The sequence below is a fragment of the Camelus bactrianus genome, chromosome 33 (genome assembly GCF_048773025.1).
Source record: "Camelus bactrianus isolate YW-2024 breed Bactrian camel chromosome 33, ASM4877302v1, whole genome shotgun sequence".
NCBI classification, from domain to species: domain Eukaryota; kingdom Metazoa; phylum Chordata; class Mammalia; order Artiodactyla; family Camelidae; genus Camelus; species Camelus bactrianus.
In genome coordinates this window covers 25,147,891-25,167,705 of record NC_133571.1, presented here as the reverse complement: position 1 = coordinate 25,167,705, position 19,815 = coordinate 25,147,891, and the positions used below count along the sequence as shown (strand labels likewise).

The window sequence follows — 19,815 nt, the reverse complement described above, 5'->3', positions numbered from 1 at the left end:
CAGCTCTGACCCAAAGAAGGAGCCAGGCTGGCTGGGGAACAGGGCGCTGGGCACCCGTAGGTCCATCAGGTGCTCATGGCTCACTTGTGCTGTCTCCTGGTGGAGGGGAGGACGGTGCCCTGAGCCTGGGCAAATGCACCATTGTCTCTGAGCCCCGTTTCCTGGGGTGACCCCACAGCTAAGCTTGCACAGGACCCTGGAGGGCGGCTGACACCCCAACACACCAATGGGTTTCTTCAGTTCAGAAAACCTCAGTTTGAACAGTAACATCTGTTGTGACTCTAATAAAAATCCCTTTGAGAGTTTTTGTGGGCATTAAACGATTTGGTCTGTTGGACGGAGGCCAGCATGACATCTGGCACACGACTCCCAGTGAATGTTCATGGGACAGTTGAATACAAACTCCGCCTGCTCCCTGCCTGGCCCAGCCCCCAGGCCCCATCCCGCTGCGCCCTGACCAGGTGCTGGCCACCCTAAGGCCTCCCATCTCCCCACCCACCCCTCCATGTCTGCTGTTTCATTTCCCCCACGCCCTCCCGTGCGTCTGCCTGTCCCCAGCTGAGTGATTCACAGGCCACGGGGTCTCTGTGGAGAGTGTCATCCCCCCAGGGCCCACAGCCCCTGCAATGGATACTGTCCTATATTGGACACGCAAGCAATGGACAAGCGAGGCCGTTTAGGGGAGCCTTCCCTTGTCTCGCCTGGTGAGGGTCCCTCTTCCTCATCCTGAAAAATGGGCAGCTGGCCGGCGAGGGAGTCAGGATCACTATTCAGAGCCTCCACCGGGATTGATGGATGAACTTCTGCTCTTAGCAAAGAGAAATTTTGCAGCGAGAGCCTCTCCCCTAGGGTTCATCCACCTCCCTGTGAGGAAGCACAGGCTGTAGAGGCAGGAAGGAAGTTTCTAGGGACAAGGAAAAAGCGTTGAGAGCAGGGGCTGGTGGCCGTCACAGAGACCCAGGTCAGGGGCTGCGAGTTTGCTAGGGGAAGAGCAGGGGGTGCCCTGAGCCCTGAGCAAAGGCTGGGCTTCAGGCGGGAATGCTGTGAGGGTCGGACCCTGCCACCTCTGCTGGTGTGGGTAGGAATCTGCCCATGGAGCCTGGAGCCGGGAATGCCCGTGCACCCACTGGATTCTGCCCTGACTCTGCCCTTGGTGACTATGCACCCGGGCTGCTGAGTTAGAAGGGAAACAATAACCAGGATGCCCTGTGGCGTTAAGGACATACTTACACTAAAACCACGTGCTGCTACATGAAATGCACGTTTAACTGGGCACCCCGGGTGCACAGGCCTCCTTGCTCCGTGCTTGGATACAAGCAAGTGTCGCCGGAGATGGGGGGCCTGCCCGAGGGAGCCAGACCCAGGGTCAGGGTCTTGAAGTCCAGAGGAGGCCTCAACCATCAAGAGAAGGCAGGGCCCCTCGTGGCACAGGGAAGGGGCCCCCAGAGCTCTGGGCTGGGCTGTCTCTAGCTGAGAACCAGGGCTCTGCCAGAAACAGGAGGTCTAAGGAATGGATGTCCCTTGTGAGCAGGTGCTGGTCGGCCCAGGGACTGGCTCTGTCCTCCAGGCTCCCTGGGCGGCTGAGGGGCAGATTAACCTGGTCCTGAGCTGAGTCATGCCTCTGAACTTCCACGGGACCCTCGGAAATTCACAAACCTCTCCCAGTGTGGAAAGGCCCCCCTCCCCACCAATTCTGTGCTCACTCATCCACGTCACCCCTCCCTTTGCCCACGTGTCTGTCTATCCTGCAGCCTCTCAGCCGGGCACTGCCCTGGGCACTGACGAGACAGTGGTGGGCCACAGTCACAGCCATGAAGCAGGAAGGATGAAAGTCCAGGGGACACACAGTCACACAGAGTCAGCACAAACATCTGCAAAAGGGCCACAGGCAGAAAGGGCCAGCACCAAGTGTCAGGAGGGGACCCAGTGCAGGGAGGAGGAGGGGCCCTGAACAGGGGACGGCTGGGAGGGGAGGGGTCTGCACACCAACCCAGGGGTTTGGTCCGATCCTGAGAGCAGGGGCCATGAGGGCTTCAGGCCAGGCTCTGGAGAACGAGACCTGGGTCTCCCAGGGTCACTGGCACGAGTAGGACAGGGTGGATGCTGGCGGGGGAGACCGCAGGAGGCTGTGGGACTGGTCCTGGGAGGTGCACTGAGGACCCAGCTCTGGCAGTGGGGTAGGGTTGAGGGCAAAAGGGTCAGCCTGAGGTCCCAGGGCGGCAGAATCTGCAGGACTGGCCTCCACACAGGCCGGTGAGACAGAGGCCGAGGTGGGGAACCCAGGTCTGGCCCGTCACCTGGGAGGGTGGGAAGAGGTCTGGACCAGCATCTTCAAGGTGGGGAGGACATGCCCACTGCTGCTCCCTCGCACTGAGGGCCCTGCCCCCCAGGCCCGAGTGATGTGTGATGTGGGGACAGGACACCCAGGCATCCCCCAGCAGAGCCCTGGGAAGGGAGGGGGGCTCATCTACTATGAAGGCCCCTGGGGACCTCCAGGCTTCCAAAGGCGATGGCATTATTTAAAACTGGTAGAATTTGGCCCAGAACAGTGTTGATCGTTACCCATTCTCTGGGGCATCTCCTTGTTTCTGGAAAAGAGCTGCAGGCCCTCCGCAGGGAATCCAGTCCCACACACAGCCCCCACAGGTGGCATCGCCTCCCTCAGCTGGCTGCAGGGAGCCACGGGTCATCCCTCTTTTAACTCACCAGCCTTCAGAGGAGCCTAGTGCCGCCATTACTGATGGCATTTTGGGGAGAAATCCAAGTCGTTTGGTTTCTTTGCTGAAGCACTCAGAGTTGGAAGACTACGCGGTTCTCACGGCAGCTGTAGGGCAGGGGGCCTGGCCCGTCCCCTTGAAACCAGCGCCGCTCAGGTGCTGGACCCTGGGGCAGAGCTTCCAGCCTGGGAAGAAGGAAGAGCAGGAACTGTTGCCATGGAGACGTTTCCCAGCAGTTGAGCAGCTGGGCGGCCAGCTGGAGGTAACCTTGAAGGATTTCACAGAGAGAAATGGAAAACAGGCACAGATACGGATGTAGATATGAAGCCTGACCTTTACTGGGAAGCTGGAGAGGCGGAGAGGCCACCAAAGATGCCAGGGCCCCAGGGAAGGAGGGTGTCCAGGGGAGCCAGGGAGGGGGCACAGGCAACACCCCCTTACTAGGGAAAAAAATGCTCACCAAGTTCAGATTTCCAAAACCCTGAGCTCAAAGGCTCGAATCAGCCTGATTACAGTGGTGAAAGTCCTGTTGGTCACTGAGGCAAGGTGGACGCCAGCCCAGGCAACTCCCTCCCTGGGGACCCCAAGGTACAAGTTTCATGGGGTGCAGAGGCCCCAGGGCAGAGCACCTCGGGCGGAGCCAGGTTGTAATATAGTTGTAGGCAGAGGAAAGACAGACAGATGGTAGGTAGATAGATTGACTGATAGATGACTCATCAATTTTAGAGAATACATATCTCAATGAAGAAAAAATAGCTAGACAAAAAGTCACAAAAATCAATGAAACCATAAGAAATGGAAAAATTTTTTAATGAGCAAGAAGGTGAGTGCAAAGCACAGGTTCTGGCCCCAGGTGAGAACAGACAGCTGAGGGGGTCTCTTGGGGGGACAGCAGGCCTTGTTAACAAGGGGGACGGGCAGGCAGCGCTCACATTGCGGGCATGTCCTAAGCGCTGGCCCCACCCCAGCAGCTCACGGACCTCGTCTCACGTAATTCTCACCAGCCTGGGGGAGGTGCTCCCACTATCCCTCTCCTCAACTGAGGAAGAGGAAGCCAAGGCACAGAGAGGTTAAGTAATTTGATCTAAATCACACAGCCTGTGACAATAAGAGGTAGGAGATGAGCCCAGGTCTGTTTGGAAGGAGCGTGGACATTCTTGACCATTTGAGCCCCCCACCCCACGGAAGCACATGGGGCAGATGACGGGAAGTTCTGCAAACCCACAGAAACATCCCCCAGCCTGAATCTCCCAGCTCCTGTGACCTCAATCCTGCTAATTAACCTGAAAACGTGACAGAAGCCCCCATCCTTGTGCCCCTACCATTAAGAGATGGAGTCCTGTGCGGCCGGGAGAAGGGGCAGTTCCCCAGGCCACTTGGCTGACTGCTCTTCTCCTGCAAAGCTCACCTCCCTGCAGCCCATGTAGCATCCCGGGTCTGGAGGGACCTCCTCCCTATGTCCATGGAGCTGGCTGCTTTGCTGTGAGAGGCTTCAGCAGCGGCAATGCCAGAGACAGGCAGGGAACATGGGCACCAGTGCCTTTGATAGGCTGTACTCGAGGACCCCCTCATCTTGTCCCCGGAAGTCCCAGGAGGTGGGCGTGAGAGCAGGAAGCAGGTCTGGGGTGGCGCATCCTCTGTGTGGTCGCAGGTGTGAGCGGAGAGTCTGGCTCCTGCCCCCCATGCCCCGGGACTAGCACTTCCTGGGCAGAGGATGGACCTCAGAGAGTGCACTGACTCCCTCGGATGCAGACTCTCCTCCACATGGGCCAGGGGGTCCGCTTTGCCCTTAAACTTCAGATGAGATTACACATTTCACCTGGCATCACACATAAGCCTTTGACCTGGGAGCCTGGAGAAGCTGAGGCCACAGAGGTGAAGGCGTCACAGAAGAAGCCCCGGTGCCCTGCCGTCTCCCCTCGCTGCATCAGTGGCCCCTCCTTCCAGCCCCTCCATTCCAGGCTCACAACTTAATTTACTACGACTGGAGAAGATCATAAGGAAAGTCAATCTTCCTCAAGCACTAAATCGTTTTCCATCTGCTCTCTGACTCGTGCAGATGACTGACCACGCCCCCACCAGCCTGTCCTGGGTCCCCCACCCCAGGCAAGTGACCTTGGCCTCTGAACAGTCAGCCCTCAAGGCCCAGCAGGGAAGTTGGGGCTGCTGGCAGGAGCTGCTAAGAATGAAATAGTATTCAGGTTCCAAATCTCCAGGGTGTTCAGTTCTAAATTTTGTCCTTCAGCCTTAGAAATCAGACCAGTCTAGACAACAATTTAGTATGCGGCAGCTACCCGTGGGCTCTGGGAAGGTAACCTCACATTGGCCCTGGGAACAGACAGGACTGGGGTCAAGAGGCAGCTCAGTGTCCTGCCACATGACCTTCACAACAACCTTTTGGAGTGGGTCCCACTGTCCCATTTCACAGATGAGAACACTTAAGGTTTAGGACAAGAGATAAGAGTTTGCCTAAGTAAGGGTCAAGATGGTGATGCTGGCCTGAACCAGCCAGCCCAGTTCCCAAGTACTCCCTCCCACCTGCTCTTAGGGACACCCAGGGGAGCCCCTAAGGTTAAGGGGATGGATTCCATCCTGCTCTGCCACCCTGGGCTGTCTGTCCTTGCGCCAGCTGATTTCCCACTCTGTGCCTCACCTTCCCGGTGTGAAATGAGAATGATAACACTGTCCGCTCCTCAGGGCTCTGTGTTCGGCACTTGCTAGCCTGGCTCAGGCGCTACCCTCGCCAGCGTGCTCTGTGCCTCCTCCTCACTGCACACAGCAACGTCACCAAGGTCAGGGCCTGGTGTGCTGACCGCTCAGCTGACCCCTCAGCTGCCCCAGGGAACTGGGTGTCGGGCAAATCAGCCTGTCTTCTCAAAGGGAGTCTGAGCACCTCCTAAGCAGAGGGCTGCTCGGGGCAGGAGCCTTGCTGGGGACAGAGGGAGTCCCCCAGAACTATTTGCTCACTGAGTGTCCCTGCAATTACTGTCCTCCTCGGAAGAAAAACATCCCGTCCTCTCCCAGCTCCGGTCCCCAGTCTCCAGCCTGATTTGAGCCGGTCTGGGCGGCAGCACCTGCCAGCTCTGGAGAGTGAAGGGACTCCCACCCAGAGGAGAAAGGGACGCCAGGCCTTAGGCAGCAGACTGTCTTTTCTCACCTGCTTAACCAGGGTGGGGAACTGGCCGAGCACTGACAGTCCCTCAGTGGGGTCTCTGATCTGGGAGGCTGGCAGGGCCCAGGGTGGTAGCAAGACCAGGAAGGGTGACATTTATTTAGGAGGACAGACCTGGGCAGTGACCTCGTGTGCAGTCTGTTCTCACCCGGCCTCAGACTTTTGCTTCAAGATTCATCAGAGCCGACGTGAGAAAAGGACCAGAATAAAAATGGGCCCCCACTGGATTTCCTGAAGGCAGGACCAGCCCTGCAGAGGCCCAGATGCCGGCTTTTTTCAGTTGTTACGTCTGAGCTGAGCCCCAGCTGATGGGGACCAGCCAGGGACTTGCTGCCTCTGACGGCCAGTCATCTCTCGTTCATTCCAATGTTAGAAGAGTCTCGCAAATACCAGCCACATGGTTATGATGTAACGATTTCCTCTCCAAAGACCGCAGGGACTAACAGAAAGAAAATGAAAGACACAATTGGGCACCAGTGGTTTGGAGAATGCTGGCCCGGAAACTCTGTGGCCCTCTTCTCATCCACCTGTTCCTTCCCCATAAGTTGGGGACACGGTGAAGGAGGACAAAGTGTAGTGAGACCCAGGGAACTGGGGGGTGGGGGCAGGTTCACTACGGAAGGGGAGCCTATCCCAACTAATACCGATGTCTGGGCTGCTAACTGTCCAGGGAAGAAAAAGGACCCTCAGTGAGGTTACGTGACTCGCCGAAGGACACAGAGCTCCAGAGTGAAACCTCCAAAGCTTGAACCGTGTCTCCTGACTCAGATCTGGGCGCCGTCCCAAACTGCTTCTCAGGACCGACGGTCCAGTGCATCTTCCGTAAAGCAGCTGCGCTTGCTGGGGAGTAGGCGGGGCCCTGCAGAGCCTCCCCGACCTTCCATCCCATCCTGGAAGTCACGGCAGTGGTGCCGGGCAGGGAACCCCTCAGCCCACCCAGGCCTCCAGGTCCGAAAGGGCTCTGTAAGGAGGGATGACCCTGAGACCAGTGGTCCTGCTGTAGGCCAGGTGAGGGCCTGGCAAGGACGATGCCCCCGTATCTCGCGGACCCAGCAACTGGGCAGAGGTTCACCTGGCCAGGTCCTAATTTGCACACAGTAATTTTGCCCCGAGAAGCCTGCCTGCTAATTGCTTATGCTATTTCTGGACCCTGCCCCTCCTGATCTGTCCTCCTGCTGGAGACAGAAATAGCCTGGCACTTGGAGGGTAATTATCCTGGAGACCTCGGCGTCAGCAGACGCTCAGCAGTGAGATCCATCCCTGACTCAGCATGAGGTTTCAGTGCTGGAACCACGGGGCTGGGGTGTGGTGGGCTTAGCCCCGGCTGGGGGAGACCCTGGGCTCCAGAGCTGCCTGTCCCCCACCCCTAGAGTGAGGCTGGTTCAGATCCCCCTTCTCCTATAGTGAACCTGACTCGGGACTCAGGGACCCCGTCCTCTTATAGTGAATTTGACTCAGGATCCCCCCTCCTCTAGTGAACCTGACTCAGGGCCCCTCTTGCTCCAAACCCAGCTCCCCCTATCCCGTGCTCCCGAGTCTGGAAGGCAGCCGTGTGCCAGCCTGCTCCACCCCCAGATTCCCCTCTAGGGCCCAGCAGGGGGAAAGCAGAACTACCTCCTCGATCCCACTCCCGCTCCCTCTTCCCTGGGGCAGAGAGGCCAGGGTCAGGGCTAGGGCGGCAGAGCTCTGCCGGGACAGCTGTGTGGGCTGAGGCCAACCCCTGGCCCATCTGAGCTCCAGTCCCCATGCAGAGGTGGGGTGTCACCAGGACAGTCCTGGCCCCTCTTCTCAGCCACGTAGGTGTCCCCCCACCCTGTCTTCCCCTCCTCCCTGGAAATCAACACCCCTCACCGAGACTCGTGCCTGAGAAAGTGGTCTCTGTGCCCCAGCACCCCTGTCCCAGGACGCAGGCCCATGTGTCTAACCCCAGCTCCTTCTCCCTGGCACCTCTGGACCCAGAAGCTTCTCAGCCGGCGGGGCTCCCTCTAGGGAAACAGGTGTGAGTGCAGATTCCTGCATCCTCAGGGTCTCCTGTGTTTTAATTTGCCTGGTAACCTTATGGCCCATTTTTGGTCTGCCTTTAAATCTCTGATCCAGTTGGAGTGACTGGAGATGCAGACGCCCACTAGACACAGACTAACGTGTATAGTTACGTGGATGCAACTGCGGTTCCCTCAGACCTGCTTTATTGTTGCAACTCAACTGTGCGCGTGACTGAGCGGCCCCGGGCTTGTGTTTCTGCCAACTGTGAAGTGCTGCGCTTCTGAGAGAGCCTCCTGGACCCTATCTGCACATCCTTCCTGAGGGTGGCACACTGCTGGGGAGTCCCTCCCGCCCTCGCCCCGTTCCTTCCTCCACACCCCAGCCTCGCTGGGGACCATTAGAGACGCCCGGCTCCCCCATCTGCCTGCCCCACCCAGCTGCACCAACTGCTGACCAACCAGCGCCTCTCCAGCCCCGTCCCCACACCCAGACCTGGCTGCCGTGTTCACCCCTCTGCTCAGTTTCTGGGGGTGTCTTGAGGGAAACGACACGGGCTCAGGAGAGCACTGCAGTGCGGGAGCTGCTCAGCCTGGAGACCTCGGCCCCAGTCCCACGTTCAGCGCTGCCCTCGCAGGGGCTCAGCGACCCTGGGGGAGCCAGTGGGTACTGGAGCCCCGTTCCCATGACTCCCAGGGGCCAGGACTCAGCCAGAGGGGAGTCTGTGGGGCCAGCAGGAAACGTGCCTGGTCTTCCAGGCCTGTGGGTCCCCCGGTCACAGCCGAGCCTGGGAGGCAGGCAGGTGGAGGCCTCTGTGGCATCCTGGGAAGGCCTGGGCCCCCTTCCTTGTTCATTTATTTACTCATTTTTTCATTCATTCAACAGGTGCTTCTTCACCTCCACCCCCAGCCCAGCTCAGGCCCAGGGGCAGGAAAGGGAACACTCAGCAGAGAGTGGCCCAGCCATCCGCTCACCTGGGCCCCAGACAGGTCCCCTCTGGCCTTTCTGTTCACCTGCAAACGTCAGGTGGGCCTGTGCCCTGCCCTCTGGGGCCAAAGTCGCCCCCTTCTGCCCTGCTGGGTCTGGACTGAGTTCTCCTCGGCCCGCTCATGGTACTAGGGACGAAAGGGGATGCTCTCAGGCACTGGTGGCCGCAGGAACAGCCGAGGACCCCCCGGCCTCCTACCTCCTCCCCAGGGCAGCAGCTTTCCTGGCTCCATGTCGGCCTTCAGAACCTGGGAATCTGGGCCGGATGACAAACCGGGCAGAGGGCTCTGCTGTTGGGCCCTCACCCCATCCTCCTGCCTCTCCCTCCGCAATGGAGGTGCCCAAGGGTGCAGGACCAGCAGGTGTCCGACCTCGCGTGTCCATTTAATGTGCTGAATAAAACGTTCTTCACAGATTAACTGAGCAGTTTTAAGTGAACGACCATTTTCCTCTGTTTTAATTTTTCATGGGCACTTTTCTGGAGAACAAGTACACGGTTAATAACTGAGGGAATGAGACTGTGTTAACCTCTCTGTATTTTAATGAGATCCTGCTATGCCCTAGCGTATATGCCTAAAGCTGCTCCAATTTCCCCCAAGTTCTTTCCTTGGAGGTGAGTCCTGGTGGGGCAGGCGGGTGATGAGGGATGGGCATCCTTCCAGTCTGAAGGAGCACCAGGAGCTGGTCTTAGGGTTCAGGATGGAATCAGGGGTCCCTGAGTCAGCACCGGGTTGGCGGGGGAACAGAACAGCAACGGGGCCCAGCACCCCAGTGCCAGCAGGAGCCACGGGGGATATGGGGCCACCGGACTGCTGCAAACGCACGGCTGATGGTCCAATCGGCAGAAAGAGAGAACCCCGTGTGGAGTAATCAGATCTGGTGGGGAGGAGCACCTGGGGGGAGGAGCACCTGAGGGGAGGAGCATCTGGGAGGTATAGATGCAGGAATCTGCATTCGCACCTGGTTCCCTAGAGGAAGCCTCATGCTGCCCACCTCCCTGCACCCCATCCCATGTCCACTCTAAGCCTGAGCGTCCTCCCAGCTCACAACACCCCAATGAAGTGATAGTAGCACCACCCCTACACAGACAGGAGGGAAGTGAGGCTGAGACAGTGGAGCCACCTGCAACACCAGCAGCACAGCCAAGATGGGGACACAGTTCTGACGTTAAAATCACACTTTCACCTCCACGCAGTGCTGGGAAGGTGATCTGCCTCCACCCGCTGGGCTCAAGTCTCTCCTTCCTGCTTCTGAGCCTGGCCTCCCCACTCCCAACCCCGGGAGTGACCTCCTGTCTGTCCACCCCACACAGCTCCCTCCCACCTGCCCTGGCTGAGCTCCCTACTCTGGCCTGGCCCGTTAGACATGCGGTGGTGCTCAGCGGTGTCTGGTACGTAGGAGGTCTTCAATAAACCCTTGCCGAATGAGTATGCATGTGTGTGCACAACGCGGCGTCTCCAGGGACACATGCAGCTGAGCCCACTACCACAGCTGTGGGTGGTGTGTGCAAGGTGGGTGGTGGGTGCTAGCTCCCAGCTCAGGGTCTCAGGGTCAGAATCACCAGGCTCCCTTATGCATGCAGATTCCTGGGCCCACAGATCTGCTCACCTCTCTTTGGGAGGGGGTCTGAGAGGCACCTGCTGGCTGATTCCAGCACCTGGAGCCCATGGCGGGGGGACACCGTTGGGCCCTGACACCTGCTCCTGCATGATGATCTTCGACCACCTGCTTCCCTGTGGTTTTCAGTTTCTGCAGCTGCCATCTCCATAGGTTCTTAACTTCACTGACATAATTTCAACTCTAAGGCCCCAGTCACCTTGGCCAAGAACTGTGTGCTGAGATGGGGCAGGGCCTATTTGGGGAGCCCAATGGGGAGTGACCTACCCCAGACCGAGACCCTACTCTTACTCAGATGCCCCAGCTGGACCGACAGACAGATGGACGGTCACAATTCTTGGCCTTTTCTGGACACACCTGCTCTTCCCTGCACATCTGCTGCCCCTGGAGTTCAGAGGAGAAACTGGCATTCACAGGAAGGACCTCATGTAGAGTAACTAGTTCCCTTCGTGTCCAACTGCAGTCCAGTGAGATGGGCCTCACTACCCCCATTTCATGGAGGAGGATTCGGAGGCTTGGGCGGGTTAATTCTGGGTCTGAGGCAAGGAACTGCCCCCTCCCACCGCTCCATGCCACCCCTGCCCTGGTCCCACGCAGCCTCCTGCCCGAGGCCCCCCGACTCCGGGAACCAGCACCTCTCCTCCCCTCTCCGCGCCTCTGCCGGCCTTTTCCTCCTTAAATGAACTGACTCACCACCAGCGGATGAAGCTTTTGGATGCCAGCCCTGGGCCCTCAACGCAGCTCTGTCCTCAAACCGGGAGGAGGCTGACTCCAAGCGAACGGTGCTCACAGGACTGACCTGAGCGGGATGCGGGGTGTCTCATCAGCTTGTTCTCTCCTGGCTCCACTGCATCTCCTTTGCCCCCTGGCCCAGGAGGGATGGCACCCAGATGCCCTGCACAGGCTCACTCAGCCCAGGCCCGAGGGAACCAGGCCCCGAGACGGGCAGTGGGGATCCCGCAGGCTCGTCCATGTTTCTCGTTTAGAACGTCAGCGAGTGGCTTGTGATGACTCTGCTTGGGGGTAGATTACAGGAATCAAGGTTTCCTCATCGTGGGCTTGAGCTCTTCCCCCGTTTACTGTACGAGAATCACAGGCCATGAAAACACAGGCTCAGAGGTCCAGCAGTTGAATCCAGAGTTGGTTCCAGCACAAAACGTGCTGAAATATCCGTCAGAGCCCCACACCTGGCCACGGAAGGGAAGCATGGCAGGCCTTTCCAGCGACCAGGTCGGCAGGAAGGGAGGACGTCTGGCCGTGGACGCCAAAAGGAAGGGTAGCTCCCCAAGCAGTTGGCGGCCTCGCCCGCCCCAGGCCCTTGTGTGTCTCACACTTGCCATGTTCGTTTCCACCAACAGCTCTGCAAACTGCACCGTCAGCAAAAGCCCTGGACGCTAACAAACAGCCCCGCGAGCAAATCCCGGTGGCGGACTCAGGCACCCCTGATGAAAAGCCAACCCCTGGCATCTCCACCCACTTCTGCCACTAGAGGAGCGTCTCTCCTGAGGCCCAGCTAAAGGCCCAGGGACTAGCCTTCTGTCTCGGCCGCTTGGGGCTCCAGAAATTCAGAGCCAGAAGACCTGAGGCTCTGATGCCTACCAGGTGTGTGACCTTGCTAAACTCCCTTAAACCCTGGGACTCAATTTCCTCACCTGTAAAATGGGAACAGTAATAGTCCCTCCTTCACAGGGTTGTTGGAAGCGTCAAATGAGGTGATTTGTGTCATTAGCAAAGTGACAGCCCGAAATAATGACTCAAGAACAGGACAGCGACTGTCGTTCTGTCTGTCACACATCCCTGGTCATGCTGACTCAGTCCACGGTCTGGGGGTTGTGAGGCTCCAAACCGATGAAAATGCAGGTGTGGGGGCTGTTGTCAGTGTCACCCCTAAGCCCCCTTTCCCATTCCCTGAGGTCAGATGCCCCCTCCACTGTGTTCTCTCTGCCTTCTGTTCCCACCTTTGCTCTGACTCCTACCCTGGGTTCTAGTCCCGAATCCGGGAGCCCCCTTCCCCCACACGCCCCTAGCACTTTCCTGGATGCAGGGAAGGGACATGGGAGGGCGGGCCATTGTGACAAAGTGGCCCATAACCCAGCTGTGTCCTAATGGTTGCTGGGCCAAATGGTTAACGGGATCAAACAACAATGTGACCACAGGGACCACTTAGGGAGCCCAGGCCAGGGGGACAAGGAGGACCACGTCGTGGGCTCAGTCTCTGCCAGACCAGCGCCAAGGGGCAGGACTCATCAGCCAGGGAGGCAGAGGGAACTTTGGCTGAGTCTCAGAATAAAGAGCTGAACACACTGCACAGGCCCTCTGGAGACTCATGCCCGGGTGCAGCCTGCAGTTTGGAGGTGGTTCCTGTGGTCAGCCACAATTTTGTGGAGATGAGTCAGTGTGGGATTTGTTCTCAGAGCCTGGCTGTCTGCTGATGGGTAGCATGATGAAATGAGAGACATGAACTGTCACCTTTTGCAATCAAAGATGCTGTCAGCAGCAGTTACTTGCTGGCTGGGGGAGGAGGACCAGGAGGGACCCACTCCAGCAGGTTCCAGTCCATCTGGCTGGCCTCCCAGGGGACTCAGATGAGTATCCACCTGTGCTTTATCGGGCAGAGCATCGGCCAGGAGCAATGGCTCTGCAGTGGCCTGGCTCACCCCTGCACTCCCCAGCTGCATGGCCTCGGGCAAGTTACTGAACCACTCTGAGCATCGATTTCTTCACCAGTAAAATGAATTTAATAGTAATACCTACTTCCTAAGACTGTTGGTGTAAGAAATAAATGCACGACTATCTATGGGTACAAATATCCCAGCTCACAAGCCAACCCAATAAGGAAATTTATTATCCTGCAAAACAAACCATCAGGAGTGGGGGAAGCTATTGCTCAGTGGTAGACCACATGCTTAGCATGCATGAGGTCCTGGGTTCAATCCCCAGTGCCTAATTCAACTCTCAGAGAAGCCAAGGGGGAGCTTCTCTATCTTTAAGAATCCTTTTCTTCTCGATACGCAGGTGTGGTACCCAGTCCATGGTGGGCAGTGATGGCTGTGTGGGGGTGGGGCAGGAGGGCTGGGAGCCTGCTGTTGGAGCTGCTGTAAGTGTGCCCAAACCCCCAGCCCAGAAGAGCCCTCAGACACGGGCATCAGGTGAGCCTGCAGTGACCGGCAGGGGTGCAGGAAGCCCCTCTTAGCACACAGTGCCTCCCCTACCTGCACTGTGGGAACCCTGGCCAGGTGCTGCAAACCCATCTGGATGGAAAGGGCAGAGAACCACAGGCCACCGCCCCGACAGCTGGGCTTCCCCCGAGTCCTCTCTTCACTTCCTCTCGGCCAGGTCTGAGCAGACACTTCCAGAACCAAGCTTGTTAAACCAGGAGGTTAGATTTTAATGAATGTGCTTAGTTTGGTTTTTAATTGCACGCAGATTCAAATGATATCAATCGATCTTCATAATGGACGTTTCCTTCTCTTTCAGAGAGGAGAGAATAGCTCAGGTCCGCAGGGCAGCATGGAGGGAGGAGCAGAAACTTGAGTTCAGCCAGAGCTGGAAGTGTCATAAAATCAGAGGTTTAGGGGTCGTGTGGTCCAGGGCAGCACTACCTCCCACCTGTACTGTTCTCAGCCTGTTTTAGAGACATCAACCACCCTTCTCCACTTGGGACCCCTGGGGACTCCCTCTCCAGCAAAATGCACCCATGAGAATCTTGACACTTTAGAATTTCTTACGGAAAACCACCGAACTCTGCCTCGCTGTGAAAGATTATTATTCCTGTGTTTCAGCAGGAGGGAGTTGGCCCCAACTGTTACTTGATGCTGAGGCTTCAAAGTGTGGGCTGAACGCCTGTGTGAAAGCCCCAGCAATAAATAACATAAGGAAACAATTCCAGTGGCCATCTGCTGTGAGAGGCCTTTGTCTTAACTGAGGCATATCTCTCCCACCCCACTGCCTCCCCTGATTTCTAGGTGGGAAGGGACGGAGGAGGTTATTGTGCAGGGAGGAAACTCGGGCACGGAAATAACCTAGTGCATTTTGCTGGTGGGGATATTAACAGAGTCTCATTTGGCACAGAGCCCTCCCTTAGACCAGTTTAAGGGAGAAAGAAGGCAGCCCCACAGGAGTGGATGCATGTCTGTTAAACGGTGTTTCAGAAATACCAAGTCGATTCCAAACTGCCGAGTGAAAACTTCAGTAGTTGGGCTTTTAGTAAAGACGATGCTGGCATGAGAGCGTAGGCGACAGAGACTTCTCAGAACGGGTGGGCTCCAAGGAGGCCCCCAGAGGGAAGGAGGGGGCAGGAGTCCAGCCCCAGGCGCTGGGGCGCGGGGCAGGGGTTTGACGGCGCAGGTGCCGTGTTCTCTCCATAGCCTCATCTACCCCGAGGAGTGGATGCTCCCCAGAAGCAGCTAACACCCAGCAGAGGAGCAACCTTCATCTCTGGGCACGTGCCACCAATTTTCCGCCTCAGGAGGAGTGACCCCACAAACAGGAGGGTCACCCAGGGAGGAGGGGCTCAGCAGGGAGGAAGGAAGGCCAGGGGCAGCTCTGTCTCCGCCACCTTAAGGGCCCAGCCTCCTGGACCTTGGACCCGTGGAGGCGCCCTGTCCCTACAGCAGGAGGGCCTGGGCCTCTCAGGAGCACAGCTCCATTAGGACCGCCCCTCCGTTCTTCCCTTCCTCCCCTACACTCAGGCTGAATTCCAGGCCCACAGCATGGAGCGGAGCCAGCGAGCACGCGGGCTTCACACGGGCTTGTCTTCAGGCTCCTCCACACCTGCCTCCTTTCCTCCCTCCCCGCCCTCCTCTTTCCAATATCCTCCTTCCTCTCCTCCCTGTCCTTCCTCCTTAGCACTCCCTCCTCACCCTTTGCAAAGTTGCAAATCTCTTTTGGCCAGTGCCATCCCTTCTGTTCGAAATTCCACCAATGTGCCACCAAATTGCTCACGCGTGTTGCAAGCCACTCCCAACCCCAGCCCCCTAGTGAGTGTTCACAGCTCACTTCCCCCTCTGTCCTCTGAACCCTGCACTATTGAAGGTCAGTCTTTTTCAATAGCAGATCAGCAAAAGTCATGGTGTTGGAGCAGACCTCCCTTCCTGGGTGTCGGCTACTCAGGGACAAGATCCAGGCTCCACCTCTCCTCCCTCCTGGCATCTGGCACCACTCCAGCTCCTTGGAAGGACCGGATTCTCTGGAATGGACACCCCACTCCGTCCTGGGCTTCAGGAGCTCCCCCTGCTGGACAGTTCTCGGCCCCTCCCACCCATTTGTCCCTGGACACAATCCCTAGAAGTGCAGCTCAGAGAGGAGAGGTCCACAGTCAGAGGCGGACATGCACGTCTCCCAGGTCCCTGGGGTCATTTCCCACCGGCCTCTGGGTTCCCTCCTTAAATATAGTCTCTCCCAAGAAAGAAGAGCAGAGATCAAACATAATGAAACCACAAAGATCTCTTCTCCACAAAGGCTTACAGAAACCAGAACGTCAGGACTGGTGAAATCTCTGGACGTCATCTAGTCCAAAATCCATGATGCACAGACAAGGGGCGGGGGCCCAGAGCGATGGAAACACTCATCCACGATCTCCCAGCTGTGGGTTAGAGTCGGGCTGACGCAGCCTCGGGGTCTCTGCCTCCAGGATGCTCTCTGCACCCTCCTGGCCCCCGATGGGCTTCCCCCCTCAGCCTCGCCCTGGCCACCCCTCTTCCCTCTGAGCCCACATCCACTTAACAGGCACAACGCATCTGCAGTCTCACTGAGCATGTACCGCTCCTCATGGTGCCTCCACAGTAAGATTGGTTCCAAGGAGGGCAGACCCTCCACCGGAGAACCTGCCTCTGTTCTGTGACTCCAGCCTTGGCAGCAGTCCTGCAGGAGGCACTTCCTCAGATCCACTTGATCAGGGCACAGACTGACGTGCTGGATTCTATATTGTATAATGGCCCTGGGGGAGCCCCCAGCTTCCCGCTGCAGGGAGGAGACGGAGATGCTGATGGGAGTTCCCTAGGCACCGACTGGAAGGCCTCGGGCCCGGGGAACAAGGTCTCTGGCAAGGGGGCCGGGCAGTCACAGGAATGCATTCAGCAGCCTCTGCGGGCAGCAGGGAAGCTGCAAACTGCTGACCTCAGCAAGAAGCCCCCGCAGGGGGGCACCCACGGCCTCAGCCTTCGCCCGGCCTCGGGCGACCGCTTGGATGACCACTGGAGGCACCACCCTCAGCTCCTCTTCTGCCTGGAGCCTCTGCACAGAAGCCTCATAGGTGCTGGAGGGAGGAATCCACCTCAGCAGGAGGGACAGCTCAGGGAAGGGGTATGGGGGGTGTCCAGGAACAGTCAGAACTGGCTCCAAAGGGACATGGAGACCGCAGGTCCTCTCTGCTTCCCCTCCCCCAGCTGTGTCCTCACACCCCCCCATGTCTGTGTCCTCAGATCCCACCCCTTGACTCCCCAAGGTTGAGCAAGACACAGCCAGGCTGCACACAGCATGGGGTGTCACCCTGCGTCTGCTGGAGAGGCCACCCAAAGGCCTGTGTGGCGAGGGTAGGGGGCTGGTAGCCATGGGCCATCTCCTAGACCATCTGGTCATCTTCTTGCACAGGCCCAGCCACCGTGATGCTGGGGGCAGAGAGAAGACACCGGCAAACCTTCTGCAGTTACACTGAGATCTCAGCAGCGGGTGGAGGAGAGGGCCAGGGAGTCGGGTGGGAAGTGCTCTGCGCAGGGAGAAGGAGCTCTCCAGTCCACACCCCAGCACCTCCCTCGTTAAACACGGGGTTTAGGGCCCGGGTTTGACCTTTCTGAGCCTCAGGGTCAAAGCGCCTCACGGGCCGGTGCTGGCTCCACAGAGGCCCCTCCCTCCCCGTGCTGGGCAGGCTCCGGCCAGGGCTATTTCCCAGCTGGCAAGTGCAAGCTCCAGGCCTCTGCAATTCACTGCAAACTGGTCCCCAAGGAGCACTTTCTGCAGACTTCAGTGACCCAAGTCGTCAAGCCAAGGGGGACCCCGGGACTTGGATAAGCTGTGCCCTGGGATCCCTCCCTTCTGAGGCTGAGGGTGGGGTCCAGCCAGGACCCAGCCTCATACATGTTTGGCTCTCTGAGTCTGCATGGGCAGGAGGTGGAAGGGACACAAGGGCAGAGGACACAGGGCTTGGACAGTCTGGTCCCCTCTCTCCTTATCCTCAACCGGGACTGAAGTTAGGACAGAGCCCTGAGTGTGAGCAATTCCAGGCCCCTCCAGGAGGGCAGTCAGGCCCCACATGGCCACCCCAGCTCTGGTTCCCTTTAAGACCTGCCCCCAGCTGTCTCACCTCACACACAGGTGAACTCTGACCCCTGACAAAGCCTCCCTGCACCCCCGGCTCGTACACACCTGTCTTTGCCCAGCTGCGCCCTCAGCCTCTCTTCCCACTGAGATTCTTGATCCACAAATTCCTCCCTCTTCCCTGGTCCCCAAACCAGCAGTGATGGCGCCTTCCTGAACAGGCTAGTATTACCGTCTACACTCACCGCCTTCACTTCTTGACTCAGCCGTCGATGTCTTCAGTTGTGTGCCTGTCTCTGCGGTGCGCCGGGGCAGCTGGTGTCTTGGCCGTCCCAACACCACCGCCCAGCGCAGGGCCCGTCACGCAGGAGGCATCTGAGGAGTGAGTGGGACACGTTTTACACTCGTCACCTCCTCGGCCCTCCTGGACGAGCAGCGACTTTTTACCTTCAGGGTCTCAGGACGTCCCGCCCAGCCCTCACACCCAACTTGTGAGAACCATGCTGGAACCTTCACGGAGAGAGCGCAGGGCCTAGGGGTGGGACGCCTCCTATAAAGGCCTCACAGCGCATGAGGCTCGGACCTGGCGCTGAGACCCCGCTCAGGGTGCGTCTCCCCACTGAGAGGGAGTGTTGCGTGTGTCCAGTCCTGCAGGTCAGGAGGCGCCGCACTGGGCGCGGCCTGGTCGGCCTGGTGAGAGGCCCCCACGCCCCACAGCAGAGCCCCACTTACCAACCCAAGGATCAGCCTGCTGCTTCCAGGTCCTTCTTCTTCACTGTGTCCCCACACGTCACAATGAAGCGTGCGCTGGACTCTGGTTGCTGCTCTGCCCCCCTTTCTTCAACAAGTCACAGATATGACCTGAGCCCCCAGAGCAGCTTGGGATGAGATACCCTCACCTCCTCGCTGTGACTCCAGCCAAAACTAAAGACATTGACATTCCAGTTGCCTTTGCAGCTTTCACGGGGATCTAAACACAGTCTTTACTAGATTCTTTTGAAATATTAGCAAGAGATTCCTGAATCCCCACTGCTATAGGGCCCGAGGGCTTCTGGACCCTGTGGGTGAAGGCCCCCCAGGAGGGCTCAGCTCCTTGACTGATGCTCGGCTGTGGCAGGGTGTGGGCAGAGGAAGAGGTGGGAAGACAAGGCTCTGTGGGGCAGGGCTCCCTATTCCGCACCCCCCACCCCCGATCAGGGCTCGTTACCAGGAAAGAGAGAAATGATCATTTCAGCTTTTTTCAGAACCTGACGGAGGCCAGGTCCCCGAGGTCCCCAAGGTCGTGGAGCAGAGGCACCTCCTTCCCTGCCTTCCTCTCCTCTCCTCTGCACAAGCCTCCACTCTGGGCAATTCTGCTGCAAAGGGAGCTCAGAGCCTCAGGGCTGGGTGAACGTCAAAGGAATGTGGGCCCTTCCTGCTAATTTTAGGGACAGGAAGCCTGAGGCCTAAGGAGGTGCAGTGACCTGCCCAAGGCTGCGCACACCAGCTGGGCATGCAGCCAAAGCACAGTTGGGACCTGTGGACAAGGTGGGTGAGCTCTGGCCAGGCACCGCCCCTGCCAAGTGCAGCCCAGGCCCAGCAGGGTCATGACCGCCCAGGGCCCCAGAACTGCTGATCTGGAAGAACCCCCAAGGGGCAGGTGCGGGACAAGCACCTGGACTAGACTCCACCCCCAACTCTCCTCCATGCATCTACTGACACAGCCTCCCAGCCAAAGGTTAGAGAACACAGCCCCATCCCCTCTCTAGTTCCGCAGCTGGCATGTGCGAAGTCCAGAGCTACGGCCAGGGAACCAGGGCTGGTGGGGGACAAACACTGGCCCAGTGCCTGCAGTGCAGGGGGAGAGGGCAGAATCCACAGAGAAGTGCGCAGGGACGGCGGCTGGTGTTGGGGGAGGGGTGGGAAGGATGGTAGGCAAGGGCATGCATGCCTGAGCCAGCCTGCAGGGGTGGCTGGGCACTGACCAGAGAGAGGGTGAGATGCCCAGCAGGAGAAGGCACGGAGGTGAGCAGCACCTGGCCTGGGGCATCCCTCCTGGGGAGGCCATCAGTGGCAGGAGGTCAGGGAAGCTGGAACAGGGCCCCAGAG

The 19,815-nt window shown here is 58.4% G+C and overlaps 1 long non-coding RNA gene across 1 annotated transcript; it reads right to left on the bottom strand.

Moving 5' to 3' along the window:
* Nucleotides 1-13,698: 13,698 nt before the first annotated feature.
* LOC141575877 (uncharacterized) lies at nt 13,699-19,067 on the bottom strand. The gene is made up of 3 exons (XR_012503896.1): nt 18,460-19,067; nt 17,973-18,102; nt 13,699-14,019 (listed from the first exon to the last, which is right to left on the bottom strand). It is a non-coding gene; the product is annotated as an uncharacterized LOC141575877 (long non-coding RNA).
* Nucleotides 19,068-19,815: the final 748 nt, after the last annotated feature.